The sequence below is a fragment of the Vulpes vulpes genome, chromosome 1 (assembly GCF_048418805.1).
Source record: "Vulpes vulpes isolate BD-2025 chromosome 1, VulVul3, whole genome shotgun sequence".
Classification (NCBI taxonomy): Eukaryota; Metazoa; Chordata; class Mammalia; order Carnivora; family Canidae; genus Vulpes; species Vulpes vulpes.
This window is the reverse complement of record NC_132780.1, coordinates 83,949,841-83,964,358: the sequence shown is the minus strand read 5'-3', so window position 1 is coordinate 83,964,358 and position 14,518 is coordinate 83,949,841.

The following is a 14,518-nucleotide window of genomic DNA, read 5'->3' as shown; positions in this document are numbered from 1 at the left end:
TTGAATAAGCAGAACCCAGAATGTTTGCCTCAGGGGTAATAGCTAAGAGATTATAAAGGCCCCTTCATATTGCCCAGCAGATACAACCCACTCCACACTTGTTCTCCAGGTAAACTAGTCCTCAGATAAGAGGACTTGACAGCACCTTTTGTCAATACACAGTTCATCCTAAATGCATTGGCAGTTGGGGTGACTGTATTAGTTCATTGGCTTTATGCAAAGGAGAAATCACTTCTATCTTCATGGCAGGAGGTAGTTTTGCAAGGTGATGTAAGATTTCTCCCCTTCCCCAGAAATTGGGAGATAGGGACACTTTCTCTTCATAATCAAATTTCAAAGAGATGACTTCCAAAGATGTCCTTGTCCTGGAGAGAGGCTTCTTTAGCTTTAAAAAAGATTTACATACATATCAAAGAGACAGAGAAAGAACTTAAAAGCTTTCAAATATAAACACTCTGAGAAAAGGGGCATGGATTGGAGGAGTTTCTTCACTTCAATGAAGAGACTTAAGTTTATTTTTTAATTTGTATTTGCCCCTGCTGTCCAACCTGGGCAAACATTTGCTTGTGCGTACAAGGAATAATACAGAGAAGCCTGTTCACTGCATCATTCTTGGGACATGCATGCAGGTGTGCATGCAAAACAACAAAAGACCCACACACACACACAAAAAAAACCCAAAACACAATCTACATGTGCATCTGTAGGGGGAAAATACAATGGAAAATTGTACACCCATATAAGGAGATACCGTGCAGCAGTTTAGTCATACTTAAAAAAAAAAAAAAAAAAAAGGATTCAGAATTTAAAGGCTTCCTGAACCATTCAGAAAGGTTAAAACCAATTTCCTGATTGTAATTGCCTCAGGTAAGGGCTAGAATTGTGGGTGTCGGTTAAGGCTGTCTTGAGCTTTTTAGTTAATGTTTACCTTTTTATGATACACTCTATTTTACCCTGGTCCATATGTTTCCTACACTATCACTGAAATCGAGGAGTGTTCCCATTTGGAACATAATACTTAAAAAAAAAAAAAAGAAATGCTTTGACTGCTTTGACTTTACTTTTTACTACACTTAATAACATCACCTATGATTTTGCCCTCCTGGGATCTTACGTATATTATGAACATATCATATGAATATATGAAGTAACTATTTCTTATTTCTCATTCTCCCAGATTGTGTGTGTATGGTGGGAGAAGAGGTAGGAATGTGTGCGATATAAGTTTGAGTCACATATAAAATACTGCTGGGACTGTATAGGTGGTAGTAATTCAACTACTGCCTCCCCCAAATCACCTGAATACCCAGTGGTATTGTCCTGCCAATCTGTTGGCATTTCCCAAACCAAACCCATTATCTTTCAATCTTCTCACTACCAAACCCTTTCTAGAGGCTTAAATGTTTACATATTATAATTTAAATAAGTTTTGTTTATGTTCATTCTAAATTAACATGTAATGCTTTCTTTTTGCAGTAGGATTATTTTGCTGATTATTTTGAACCCCATGAAATTTATAGCTGGCATTTTCCTACCTTTATGAAAACTCCGCTTTTAATTCTTTGGTATAGCTTTAGTCATGCTGCTAAATTGTGATTTGAGAGCTTGCAGAGCTTTAAAGGAATACAGTAATTGCTCTAAGTGAAGCCTTATAATAACCTGACTTCAATTTCAATTCAGCATACTATTCATCTGAGATTTAAAGATGAAATTTTGTGGATTTCTTTTCTTTTATTGATGAAAAAACTGAAGTAATCTCCAGAAACTTTTCTTTTGGAAATTTAGCAAAGTACAATATAGTACTTTCATTCTGGTTTGATTCAGAGCAATTTTAATAGTTGGGAGTGGAATCTAATTTTTCATAGCATAACACCTCTAAAAATCGAATATATACTTTTACTCTAGACTCAAGTGGTACTACTTGAGCATATTTCTATCCAATCCTATTTAAGAAGATGAGCATTTAATTATAAATTCAATACATGTTGGTAATGATGTGTAGTTTGTGTAGTTGACTCTATACCGAAATGGATTAGGATTAAAACAGGAACTGATGACAGGGTAGAAATGTAAGCCATTCCTTGGGTATATGTAATACTAAGCATATCATGCTCTGAAATAATAATCACTGCTAGCAGAAATCAACTTATGTTCAAACATTTAAAGACCTGTTACAGTTTAAGATGAAGACTGAATGCTAAATTGATGTTAGGCTTAAGATACTATGCTCTGATATTTTAAATGCACATGTTAGAATATTCCAATATTCCAAAATGTATTCTTACCATATATTTCTATTTAACTGTAAAGGGAACTTAGAGCAAATACTTCTCTCTGTAGCAGGCTTTTAAGACATTTCACAACTCAGTCGCTCAAGAAGAATTTTCTGCATGTAAATTTTAGGATAGTTCTAGACTGAATCAAACTCAGCTGAATCAAGAGTATATGAAATCCACTCCTGTACCCTACTTCTTGGACTCATTATGACTTAAGACTCTCTTGAATTGTGGGTGCCAGTCTCTGATGTGATAACTGACCCTTTACTCAAAGTGGTGGCCTTGTGTAGGCATGAACCACCATTGAAATGTCAGCACCAAAATCCTGTGCTTAGGATTCAAGGGAGACAAGTAAAGGTTTTCTGCTTTAAGTCCCAATGTCATAATATTATTAAGTCAACAGATACAGAAGGAAAGCTGAGACTTTATTTCCCCCTTAAGCATTTGGAGAAACTTCCAAAGGCTCTTCTGGTAGTGATATATTTGGAACTGCATATTCTGAAAGAGTGAGTCTTTTAACCTCTACTAAATGACATATTTGTAAGTGTATTTTTGAGGCCTTTTTGTTCTTTTCCGACCAAGGCTAATGGTAAACTTGATAAGAAAATTAAGCAGGTCTGTCTAATTACCTCTGAGCTTCTCTGCCTACTCAATCTGCTTAGAGTAGTTTTAGCCAATTCCCACCAGGTCTTTCCATTCTGTTACCAGCCCCAAGTTTTTTTTTTTTGTTTGTTTGTTTGTTTAAAGATTTTATTTATTTATTCATGAGAGACACAGAGAGAGACAGAGACATAGGCAGAGGGAGAAGTAGGGTCCCTGTGGAGAGCTCGATGCAGAACTCGATCCCAGGACCCTGGGATCACACCCTGAGCTGAAGGCAGATGGTCAACCCCTGAGCCACCCAGGTGTCCCACCAGTCCCAAGTTCTAAATAAAATATATTATCGTTGGCTAACTGTTCTATCATTAGTTTTAGAAGTCACTTTAAAATGTTGGAGTTTATTATTTCTAAAGCAGCATTAGTATATTCCCTAGATATTGGAAAATGAACATTACCTCTTTAAAAAAATAAGTTTGAAGTAGAGATGAGGTTTTCTACACTGAATTCAAAATCATTGTCCTATTTAACAGAAATGATCATTTGCTTCTTAAAAATAATTTTGTTGTACAACAAGATCAATTGTATTTTTAAGAGAAATGACATTGCTAGCCATGTTTCAACTTTATATCCAGATCAGAATTTATACAAAAATATCAGGAAAAAAAAAAAAAAGACAGTCACAGAAACCAAAAGTAACACTTAACTAGAAAACTTTTACTGAGGAGCAGCTGTATAAACAACCACATTTCCAAGATATAAGAGGTCAGGATCGGGAATTTAGGGCAGATACATCCTGTTAAGGGTCGAATTGTGTCTCCCCAAAAGCTTTGTTGAAGTCCTAACCCCCAGCACCTCAGAATGTGACCTTGCTTGGAAATAGGGTGGTGGTTGTAGGTGCACTTCATTAAGATGAGGTCTTACTAGTAGGATGGGGCTCCATAAGCAATGTGACTGATATCCTCCTAAGAGGATGGCCTTGTGAAGACACAGGGGGAGTCCCATGTGAAGACAGGGGATCAGAGTGATGGATCTACAAGTTGTGGAACGCTACAGATTGTCAGCAAACTACCAGGAACCAGAAAGAGTCAAGGAAGAATTCTTCTACAGATTTTAGAGGGAGAATGGCCCTGCTGACAACTTGATTGCAGAGTTCTGGTCTCTAGAACTGTGAAACAATACATTCCTGCTATTTTAAGCCACTCAGTTTGGGACACTTTGTAGGAAAGGAATACACACCCCAACATCAGCTCTTCTTTTGGTCAAGGGAAGAAAATTGTAGTACAAGTATTCAGTTGGGCTTTCCTCAATCAAATGTGAAATACCATAAGATTGATCCTCTGCAAACACATACACGTTCCCTCTACCCAAAGGAAATAATATCTTGTTTTCCAGTAATCATGGAAAAATCAGTCACAAGTCACCTGAATTGGTCATAGAGAAACCTCAAGTTTCTAAAAAAATAGATTTGACAACATTCATCACAAAGCAATAAATTAGAAACTAACAGAAGGCACACAACCAAGCCAACAAAGAAAAACTAACCTGGACACATATTTTAGGCCAAGGAGAAAATTGAACCTAAAATTACAGAATGTCTGGAAAATTACTATGATGAGAATACCATTGATAGAAACCACCAAGCTGCAGATAGCGATGCTGAAATCAAAATGTTTACTTCTAAATGAATAAGGAATATAAGTGAACGAAATAAACCTCCAATACCAGAATTTAAAAGACCAGTGAAGGAAGAAATTAATGCTCACAGCAGAAGTTTGTTTGCTAGAAAGCCTATTAATTATCATGAAGTTTTGGGGTTTTTTTGAGGGAGAAGATGAAATAGGTAAACTTATGGTGAAAAGAAAATAATCACATTTATGTGAGAAAGTTAAAAAATCCTAATTGAAAACTTTGCTCAACACTATGCAAATGAATTCAAAAGAAAACATGAATTTCTTAACCTGCCCGAGGGCGAAAAATAATCTAAGTTTTATATTTGAGAAATAAGTGGTCAAAAATCTAACCGTTACCAAGCTCAGCCCTCTTTATAACCACAATCATCACAAAATACACCAGATCTAGAATAGATTATAGGGTACTCATTTAAGGAATTGATCTTCTTGATACCATTTAAAAGGTTTCAAATGTGGAGCATCAAAAAGTCTTCATTTTAAGAAAGTCAGCTTGCAGTGCAAATACTTCATTACTCAAGTGGCACAGCTGAGGACAGTGACTTCCCAGCCAGTTCATGAATAGTGTCTGTCATAACATAACCAGAGCAAGACTAGTTATTAGTGATTAGGGATTTGAGAAGTGCTGTGAGGTGAGTAATCTTGGGGATGCAAAGAAAGTGATTCCCAAGGGCTCCAAGGAACACTGACCTTCTTGCACAAGCTTGTATTACTATGCTAGAGGCGTAGGAAGGGAGTGGACTTTCCATAATGAGGGGAAAGAGAAGCAAACTCTGTGAATTCCATGACCTCAATCTAGCTGGTGTCTCATTATCATCTCAGGCTTACTATCAGAGAACAAAACAACACACCATTGTTGAGTTGACAATTACATAAATTTTGAAATTCTTCACCAGAAAAGAAATAAATGCTATTTGCTGGGGGGGAAAAAAGAGCCCTTTTAAATAAAAATGACCAAACCATAAAGTTTTTCTAGGATTTAAACACATAATAAAGGACGTCAGGATGATATTTTTATTGAAATCTGACAAGGAAAATAGCAAACTAGTCCCCAATCCTATAACAATGCAAAAACCGCACATAACTAATTAGCAAATGAAATCAACAGCACAATAAAGATCAAGATAAGATGCCTAGTAGGGGTTTATAAAGTTGTTCACCATGAAGACTGTTAGGAAAGCTATTAATGAAATTTGGCATGAAAGCAAATTAAAAGGACAACATAATTCTGTAAATGCTGTAAAATAATTTTATAAAAATTTTGCTTGCAAAAATTGGGATAAGTGGCTGTTTTCTGAATGTGATTTTTTTAAAAAAAGTTTATCCATTGTGCCCCAAAGTTAACATCCAAGGAAAATACTAACATCGGTGAGGATCCAAAATACCTAAGATGCAGATAAAAATTGAGACTACTATATTATTTTGAAAAACAGTATTTTCCCTGAAGTTAAAAGATTAAATGATTGGTAAATATCATGTATGAAATACAGACACTCTCCAGCATATTAGTTTGGATACTTCTGCGGGTTCCAGCAAATTAATTATATTCTCTGCAAGCAACCACTGGTTATTAGTAAAACTTGTTATTTAACAATTAAGGATTTTTTTGTGATTTTCATTTAGCTTCCCTCTTTAGCATGCACGAGCTTCATTTTATCTTGTTTAAACATCTCATAATTAGTGATTATGTAAACAATTTTAGGTGGAAAAACAATTATTAATAAATATCTTTAAATATAGAATTAGATTGACAGTTAATACCAATATTAAGAGGGTATATTTAGGTAACAGGGTCGTGTCCTTTTTAAAGTAATGAGAATTGAGACAAATGTAATATAAGGCAAAAACATCATTAATGTTTATACAAATTAAGCATAAAACTGAGCAGATTATTGGAAAGAAAGTGTTAACTGCATGTTTGTTAGCTTTTTGTCCAGCCTTGATGATGCCTGATAATTTTACTTTTGATCAAATCCTCCTTGAAACACTAACTCAAAGAATTATTAGAAATTGTGCCTATATACTGGATCCAAGATAAATCAGAATCAAACAGGATCATCTAGGAGACCAAGGAACTAGACTTAATTGTCAATATTCTTCATAAAGAGTAACCAGTATTGATCAAGCAGCCACAGGGAAGGATGGAGTCTAGTAAAGTAACTCTGGAGAGGGCTGCATGACTAGGTAGGGATCAAGACTGAAGGGCTTTCTGAGATAAAATGGAGCAGGTTCACTTAGCCTCCTCTCTTATGGTCCTATGAGGGCTGAGTGATTAAATAGTGAAAACTTTCTGGAGTAACAAGACCATGGTCAAGACTTTGCAAACACTCTGTGTGGTTATCTATCCTACATCTTTTCTTAAAGCTACAGAAACTTAATGTTATTTGAAGCCTATTTTGTCTCACAGTTTCTTTGGACCCAAGAACATAGAAGAGATTTCTCAACTATAGACTTTTGATCATTGCAGAATTGTTTAACCAAGTGGTAAGTGTTCATAACACTAATAAACTGTCCTTTAAGAGTTGCATTTCAGCTTAGTTGTTTGATTCCCTTTAGGACAAGGATCCTTCAAGAAAAAGGTCCTCTTGGGAAATCTTTAAATCTGGTTAAGAAAAATTAAAACAAGAATGTTAATTTTTCTTCTTGAGTAACCAAGGTGACAAAAACTTCAAAATCACGTACAACAACATCTGTGTTAGATTATCCTCAAGCCAGACATTATGTTGAATCTAAGTAACAATAAGAAAACAATAAGTCTCAGAGTAAAACAAAATGATCAAAACAGATTTCCTTCCATTGCTTAAACTTCAAAACAAAAGACTTGGTTAGGGAGTTCTAATGAAATAATTTTCTGGGGTTTTTTTGGGGGGGGGTCCATGGAAACTCAGAATTTAATGAACAATGTCACTGAGAAGATTGCTATGGCTTTCCAACAATTTTTAATACATGAAGAGGAGATTTTTCTAGATTTTCCAAGTTATGAACTGTAGTGAAAATTCATTTGAGAAGTTGTTACTGAAAAATATTTTTTCCTATATTACATTTTGCTGTTCAATTTTTTTTTCTAAATTTTAGTGATGTTAAGTGTACCCTTCTGAGTTTTACATTTCAGGCATTTGGACATGCAGGAATAGTAAGTTTGACAGCATGACAGATTAATAATAAATTCAATAATGCTTGTTTTACATAATTGCAGAGAAATTTCTAGTCTCATTCTGAAATCAACACAGTGAAAGGGAATGAAGATATGTTTAGATAAAGAGTGGAAAACTATAAAGAAAAGTGACATAAATTGTCATTGACAACAGAAAAAGTATATTGGAGACCATGAAAAGTTTAGTATTTTGTTAACACTCTTCATTTGGGAACTGTCTGTTCTGCACCTAGATGTTTAAACATGTAGAACAGAAGCTGTTGCATGTAAAAGGTAATCTGAATAAAAACTACAAAAAATATTTTATTATTAAGTAATGTAAGTTCTGTTGATCATCTATGATTGCTTGCACAGAATGTAATTAGTTTGCTGGAACCTGTTAATGGAGTAACCAATGAAAATGCCAACCAATGGAAAATACTGACCTTGACAAGGAATCTATATACACTTCTATGTTAGACTTCTAAATTTGACTGCTAAAATATTTTAATAACTATGACCATTAAATTTTTGATGCAGTTTTCTATTTGCTTCTGTATACCAAAAATTTACTTCTGTGATGGTTACGTAGTCATCATACTGATGAAATTTTATTCCTAATCAAGTCCTCCTAGAAACATCCTGCTGAAATAAGCCACTTCCTCCAACATCCTGCTGAAATAAGTATTCTGTATACCTCTAAATGTAAAACAATTTGGTATTAGTTTAAGAATAGCTGGACAGATCAGAGTCAAAAAGTCCAAAAATGAATGTAAGAGCACTTGGAAGTATAGAATATGAAGAGGGGGCTATTTCATTTTTTTAATTGGAGTTCAATTTGCCAACATATAGCATAACACCCAGTGTTCATCCCATCAAGTGTCTCCCTTAGTGCCCGTCACCCAGTCACCCTTACCCCCACCCACCTCCCTTTCCACCACCCCTTGTTCATTTCCCAGAGTTAGGAGTCTCTCATGTTCTGTCTCAAGAGGGGCTATTTCAAATTAGCAAACAAATTATGATTATTTTAATAAAGCATGTTGGGAGAAGTGAGTGGTCATATAGGGGAAATGTTGACTCCCTGCCTCTTATTATTTATTCAAATTAATTTCAGATATGTTAACCATTTAAATTTAATAATTACTAAGGTAAAATGTGGGGTTTTAAAAATATCCTGAACCTGGAGAAACCTTTCTAAGGATGACACAAGGACCATAAACTGATGTATTCAACTACAGAAAATAAATACATTGCCAAAACTCACCATACATAAACTAAAAAAGATAATCCTGGAAAAGTAACCCACATTTTTTTCTTTTTTGAAAAAGTAACCCATATTATAGTTAAACCACCATTGCCCTTGATTTATAAAGAGCTCTTACATGTCAAAAAAAGCCCAGCAGGCAAGTAGAAAAATGAGCAAAGAATAAGCAGAAACAGTTCACTGAAAATTCAGGAAATACAAATGATTATTAAAGAGATGAAAAGATGCTCAAACACACTCACAAAAATGCAAATTCAAAACCACAGTGAGATACCACTTTTCATCTATTAGGTTGGCCAAAAATGTATTTACTAAAATGATTAGAGTGTAGTAAAATAGAATAATGAAGAGGGTAGAACTTGTCAAAAATTATATGAAGGTCAAATGGACAGTAACTGAAAACTTTGTCATTTTGCATCACATTTACACACAGACATTTACTCTACAGATATGCCTAAACATTTGTAAATGTGATTTATGTTGTAAAGGTGTTCATTGCAGCAATTTTAGTGAAAATGAAACTACTGGAAAGTCCAGCTTAGAAACAGAATGGTACTGTGGTATTCCTTTCCTTATCAGATAAAACATGGATATAGAAAAGGTGCAAATCTTTTATATAGAAACATGGCAATTTCGTAAATTATCCAAAGTCCTTTGAGAATTTAATTCTAAAGCAACTAGAGTCCACTTGGCGGTAGAAGTAAACCTTTCATGCACAATGTACATCCTTGATTTAGCAATGAAGGCTCAGCTGAGATGGTGGTTGTCATAGTGACTATGTGCCATAAATTGTGCTGAACACCTGAAAAGATTATTTAACCTGCTCTTAATAATGTTTCCCTAAGATGAGTTTTCTAATGCCGGTGACTCTACATACTTTTTTTTTTTCTCCAAGAAATCCTTTAAGAGACACAGACTCTCTAATAACTGCTTTCTAGATTATGATCCTGTTACTGAAATGCTAACTTACTGCTCTATGCAGCAAAAATTGTTTCCTCTGCTCTGAAAAGATGCTTGGTGTTTTCTCTGTCAGTTCTTGTGCAGGTGGGACAAACAACGCTGAGCCCCGTCCTCATGGTGGAAAAGCAATAAACAAGTAAAAATAGTTAGTGCCATGTCCAACTCCTGACTATCCAAACCACACTAAAAAGATGAAAACAATTTCCTGCTTCTAAAAAATTTAGAAGACAGTTTCAAATGACTAAATAAGAATGAAGTGTCTTCCCCTTTTATCTGTGTGATGCAGCTCTTAATTATTTAGAAATTCTCTCAGATGTCAGCTGAATTTTACTTCATTTAAAAACTATACAGCTAGGTACATAAATCAATAACTCACCACTGGTGGATAAACCAGTAAATGTCACTCAGGCATGATTTCACCCTGGAGGCTTACTGCATTGTCAGGAGGAAGGAAGTAAACACTCAGCACTTCCTGCAGGGCAGGCACTATTATAATTTTAAGTGTGTGCATTTGTGTATTTAATTCTTAGGGGTTAGTAAGATCTGTAACATCAAGCATCCTTACAAGTAAGAAGGCAAAGACTCAAATAGAGTGAGACATTTGTCAAAGATGACTCAGTATGTAGCAGCCAACTCTGATTAACTCACTCATTTACCAATCCAGTAAATGATTATAGCTATTGCAATTGTTGTAAAGCAGTTGTAGCCATTATAGTACCTCATCAAATGTGAGACATAAAACACATCACTGTTCGATGTTCTGCTAAAAAGATTTAACTTTGCAAATCACACCATAATATACACATTATATCCTATTACCCTCTACCAAATTGCACGTGAATAAAAGTTTAGGATAACAATGTTCTGATAAATTGATATTTGATGTCTTATTGATAAGCCTTCAAAAGTTGATTGCACCAGCTTCAACTAGAATTTCTACTATTCTGAGGCTTCAGTTATATAACCAATCTTTAAAAAAATGTATTTCAGTAACAAGATACAACACGGTTTCAACTCTTTATGAGTGCTTCCTTTTTTAGATACAATAATAAAGACAAAAGAAAAATAAGGAAAAAAGGAATTGTTATTTCTCATATGACAAATACTGTCTCATCAATATCAATCTTATGCTCTGTTGTTTCCACAAGGTATTTTTTGCGCACATAGTTCATTTCTTTTTTTTTTCTTTTGTAATCTTTTATTTCAAAGCAAATTATGCTATAACCCTTTTGAAGCCATATTAAATAGAGGTTAAATTCAGCATACTTAGTAGCAATGATCTATGCAATTTTGATACGAATGAGTAACTCATGGGTGACTGTGACCATGCTCTCTTATGGGAAATGACAATCACTTTGTATCTCCTGTCTGACAGATAGTATTTGTAAGACTTCATAAATTATAAGGTACATTTTGATTTCAAGAATATTAAAATGTGAAAAACAGTTAAAATATATGAAAAAGTTTGTGTCGATCACAGTGCTAGGAACTAGAATACCAAGAAATAACAGAGTCTTGTCCCTTGTTCTAACTGCTTAGTGTGGGTAGACAAGTAAACCAATAATTATTATTCAGTGTGAGGATAAAAATAATATGTTTATGCAATTATTTATATACACTTTCTATGTGCTAATGTATTTAATCTTTATCCCATGGGGCAGGTACACGATAGAGGTATGAACCTGTCTGGATACCCAGGAAGGGTATGTAAACTATCCTGTGTGGGTAGAAAGCCTTTTGTGGGAGATATCACATAGGTGTGAGTAGTGGAGGAGAAGGGAAGAATTAAAATTCCAGGCAATAGCACTCCATCAGCACAGTCAGAGAGGCAGAAAGAGTAGAACATCTGAGGAATACACAAGATGGAGTAGTAAAGGGATGGTGGTCCATGGGGCAATGGGGAGGAGTAAGGAGCAAAGCTTTTTTTTTTTTTTCCTTTCTGCCATACTAAGGAATTTAGACATTATCCTATCAGTGGTAATTTGTGAAATACTAAATACTAATTTTGAAAAAGCGTAGTCAGCAAAAGCAGCTCAGTAAGGAACTCTAAAGTTCTGCCCCTCCTAAAAGGAACAAAAAACTGCTAAAACTATGAGAATTTGCTTTTTTTGAAACCGTGAAAATTAACTTTGATTAGAAAATCTTGAAAGCAGCAAGAGAAAAGTAATCTCACTTACAAGGAACCTTTAGTAAGATTAATGATGGTTTCTTTTTAGAAACTATGGATGCCAGAATATAATGGGATAGCATATCAAAGTATTAAAAGGAAAAACTTTCAACCAAGAATGCTACATCTGACAAGATTACCCTCCAAAAATGAAGGAGAAATTTACACATTCCCAGATAAATAAAACTGCAAGAGTTTGTCACTAGCAGGCCTATCCTATAACAGGTGCCAGTCATTTGTTTGCTAGAGCCATTAAGGTGAAAACAAAAAGACATACAGAGTAATGCAAATCCACATGAAGAAATAAAGGACATTAATAAAGATAACTAACTTCCTAGGTAAATGTAAAAGTATATACATAGATTTCTTGTTTGAAATTCATTTTTTTCTGATTTTAAAGACAGCTGCATAAATCAATCTGCATAGACTTCTAACAAGTAGAGAGATTGAGTGAGTAATCAACTTCCAAAAAATTCTCGTGTGTTAAACACATTAACAAGTTTGATGGGACATTTAAAAAATGAATTTTCCTAGAAGAGCTAAATGTTAATGAAAGGGAAAACACTAAATCTCAAATTAAAATTGTAACTTAGAACTTTGTATATTGAGTGTATATAAAAACACACCTGTTCTGACACTTGAACTGCTCATCATTATGAAAAACAAAGAAGAATCTGTGCAATTTGAAGAGCTCACTATTAAATTGCAAGGATGACATTGTGGCTTCTTTCCGTTGCTATGGGCAAGCCACTGGAATGATTTCAACAGATTCTTCAACTGAACAGAGATTGCTTCCCGCTCAGTTATAATTTTACCATGCAGAGGCTAGAAATTGGGAATAAATAATGAAAGAGGTCATGCAGGTTCACATGTATTGCTCTGTGTGGGATGTAGCTGATGATTGGAGATGGGAACCGTGACCTGATGATAGAAAAATACTGCTTCACGATCTGAAAGACATTCTGGCAGCTCTGACCTCAATTTCACATAAGTAAATGGGAAAAAAAAGTGCCTATCACGAAGGAACAAGTATGGTTGCTAAAGCTGTAGCTTTAAAGTTGTACCCAACAGAAAGAAGTAAACAATGCCCAATAAAGAAAAGCGCAGAATTCAGACTGCAATCTGATTATGACCATAGCATTATTTGCCACATAGCTCCCATAATCATTGAGATAAACATTGCAGAGATGAGAGACATATAAAATGTATTTAAAAAAAACTTTTAGGGGTACCTGGGTGGCTCAGTGGTTGAGTGTCTGCCTTTAGCTCAGGTCATGGTCCCTGGGTCCTGGGATCAAAACCTGCATCGGGTTCCTTGTGGTGAGCCTGTTTCTCCATCTGCCCCTGTCTCTGCCTCTCTCTCTGTGTCTTTCATGAATAAATACAATCTTTAAAAAATAAAAATAAAAAAATAAGCTTCTATGTAATCCATATACTTATTTCTTGAGAAGAGATTTGATGGAGTAAAGATGGTCACAGTTTCTTTATAACTCTCTCCTTGGAGAAGTAGAGTTTACTTTTTCCCCGGCCTCAATCTAGTCTGGCCCTGTGACTGCTTAAGCAGTAGATTTTGGTAAAGTGACACCATGCTAGTTCTAACCCTTTGAGGACTGACAGGCAGCTTTTGCGTCTGACATCTGGGCATACTGACTTCTGAAATTCTGCTTCTCAGAACCTAACTGCCATCTTGGGAAAGGCCCAAGCCACAGGAAGGGCCATGTGAGGTGCTGTGGTCAATCTGCACAGCCGAGCTCCCAACCTCCAACAAGCATCAACTGAGTGAGCCATTTGGATGCTTCAGCTCAATAGAGACACCCAAAAACTGTGGCCCCAAGTGACATAACATGACCAGAACCACCTGGGCGATCTCGGTCAACAAAGAGAAGTAGAGGAGTAATAAAATAGTTGTTTCAGGGTATTACCTTTTGGCTGGTTTGTTATGCAGCAATAAAGTGATCACTCGCATAAGAATGTATGTGAAGTTGTGTTAAAACTTAGGTTTACAGGTGGTATAGTGAAAAGATTAGTAAATTTTACCTATATCAACAATTGTGTCTACAATCCAATGGTCTCCTCAGAACTTCCTCAAGGGAGTTTTAGCAACTCAGTGGATTACCTTCAGACCTGATCTCTTTTCTAAAAACAAATTTAAGGGCACCTGGGTGGCTCAGTGGTTGAGTGTCTGCCTTTGGCTCGGGGAGTGATCCCGGGGTCCTGGGATCGAGTCCCGCATCAAGCTCCCTGCAGGGAGCCTGCTTCTCCCTCTGCTTATGTCTCTGCCTCTTTCTGTGTCTCTCATGAATAAATAAATAAAATCTTAAAAAAAAATAAAAACAAATTTATATTCTACTGTGACCTGAACAAAAAGTAGGTGAAAGACCTCTAAGTGCCTGCAACTTAACACTCAAAAATGCTACCTCTTCTCTAAAG